Here is a 2,780-nt window from a genome sequence, read left to right as displayed (position 1 = left end):
TTTTTCATGTCAATTTCATAAGCTAATTTTGCTACACTTTCTTTCCGACCCTGTGTATCCTCTCAAACAAGTACTAAGATGATATATGGCCTTCTCAACCTCCGTCTTCCCGCACAGGTTTTTTCCCAAACACCTTTTATGTATAATAGTCTCCTCCAATAACCCATCCATATAAATTTTGACCATGGGAATTTCTATTGGTTCTATCGTTGTTTTCTACATTGCGAGGCTTCGGATGCCTTTCAAGAAGTCCATTATTCCATTAAAACCGGTCCAATCACAATTGGATATTTACACTGCCGCCAAAAACTTGAACCCTTCCCCAAACTTGACACAAAAATATGAGCATAAACCGTCATTAAATTGTAACGGGATATCGACACCACCGTCTTGGTACCTCAGCCTTTCCAATTCAAACCTAACAATCTTAACTAGAAAATTTCATATCTTGTTTGAAGAATTAATGCCTAATAGGTAAAGAACAAACATTCACAAAATTATTGTACTGGATGTGTATTTTCATGATAGGTTGATCAGTAATACATACCTCCCACATATGAAGTGGTTCCATCTGCAAGTAGCTTATTCCTCTGAACCCATCTTTACTCTAGCTTTTAATACTGGTCGGGCAAAAGTGGATCTAATTTCACTTTCTTTTGTCTGCAAATAAGAGAAATACATTTAATGTCAAACAAGAGAAGAACAAAAAGAACATTACAAAAGGGTAACACAAAATTGAGTGAATCAACAAATGACCAATATGATGCAATAGATTACCCATCTGTCAACCGATGAGGCATCATTTGTAAAGGATGGATGACATGTTGCAACAGATGGGCCATTTATTGGAATAAATCAAACCAGCCTTGCTACTAGTTTGATTTCTTCAAAAGTTGCTCCGTCTGTTCCAACAGCAGATTCATCAACTGCAACAATTGAGGAAACTATTGCAACACCACCACCAACAGCATCAACAACAAACAAAAAAACAAAACAACACCATATGTTCCAACACCATCCACAACACAAACATCACATGTTCCAAACATAACCACCACCCCCAACAACAACACCACCAAAGTACCAAACAAAAGACATAAAAAAAACTATACTAATAACAAGACTTTTAAGTTCCCCCAACAGATGACTTTTTTTGCATATTTTAATAAAAACAATGGTTTGTTCATTCAAGACTTAAAAGTCACCTTTCCTTCAATTTTCTCAATAAATAGCAAACTGGTAATGGGTAAATCATTGATAGCAACAGATATAAATACCTAATTTAAATGACATGCAAAGAAGAAGACGAGATAAAAAGAGCAACTTTGAACCATACCTGCAATGTCAAAAAAGCAAATGGATCAGAACATCCAGTTCAGTCGAGAAAAGATATTGATTGGTTGAGATCCCAAAGGATCCTTATCCGAAAGAAGAGAAAAAAGAGAGAAAAAAAGGAAATAATAAAGATAATTGAGAATAAAGAATAAAGAAGATTTATGAGTTGAGTCTAGTCTAGACTACTTTATGGCTGAAGGAGAGAGAGTTCTAGATATGGGTTTTTTTAAATATTCATTAATAACTTTTGAGGGGAACGAGGATACGGTGACATTGAAAAGACCAGATAAGACTACTTACTCAGGAGATTTTTAAGTTATCAAAGTTGTACCGAGTAATATTTTTTACCGCCTTAGTATTTTAACTATTTTATCTCGGATAGAAAATACCTAAATTGCTTTATAAAAAAAAGGATCAAAAAATATTTAAGTGCAACAGATGACTTAATTTGTTTGATAGTTTACAACAGATTCATGATCTATCACAACAAATGACGTAATCTGTTTGATAGTTTACAACAGATGCATAATATGTTGCAATATATTACCTAATCTGTTTGATTTGATCCAACAGAAAAGACATATGTTGCAACATGTTGAACATTTGTTTATATATAATTTCAATTGAGTTCATATGTTAGACTAAAACCTTAATTGAATGTGAGTTCTCCTAGGGTCAAATACAATTTTAATTGAGTCTTTTGGCAATTTCATGATGAGACGGTACTACGTTCCTCTAACCAAAGTCGTCGATCTATCACTCTGAGCCGAGCCGATTCTTACTACCTCATATGTTAGACTAATACCTTAATTGATTAATCTAGGACTAGGGTACTAATACCTTGATAGGGGTGAGTTCTCATAAGGTCAACTACAACTTCAATTGAGTTTTTTGGCAATTGCATGATGAGACGGTACTGCGTTCCTCCCGACTAGAGTCATCGATCGGTAACTCTGAGTCAAACCAATTCTTACTACCTCAATTGTTAGACTAATATCTTAATTGATTAATCTATGACTAGGGTACTAATACCCTAATTGAATATAGAGTCAACTACAACTTTAATTGAGTCTTTTTTCAATTGTATGATGAGATGATACTGTGTTCCTATGGACCAGAGTTGGCGATCGATCACTCTGAGCCAAACCGATTCTTACTACCTCATATGTTAGACTAATACCTTAATTAATTGATCTAGGACTAGGGGTGAGTTCTCATAATGTCAACTACAATAGATGACAGCGCCTATTTGATAATTTACAACAGATGGGTAATCTATTGCAACATATGATTCAATCCATTTGATAATTTACAACAGATGGGTAATTTGTTTGATAGTTTATATCAGATTCATGATCTATCACAAAAAATGGCTTAATCTGTATGATAGTTTACAATAGATGTGTAATATGTTGCAACAGATTACATAATCTGTTGTAAATTAT

The sequence above is a fragment of the Capsicum annuum genome, chromosome 1 (genome assembly GCF_002878395.1).
Source record: "Capsicum annuum cultivar UCD-10X-F1 chromosome 1, UCD10Xv1.1, whole genome shotgun sequence".
NCBI lineage: Eukaryota > Viridiplantae > Streptophyta > Magnoliopsida > Solanales > Solanaceae > Capsicum > Capsicum annuum.
The sequence above is the reverse complement of the archived record's forward strand: the minus strand, read 5'-3'. Positions refer to the sequence as shown.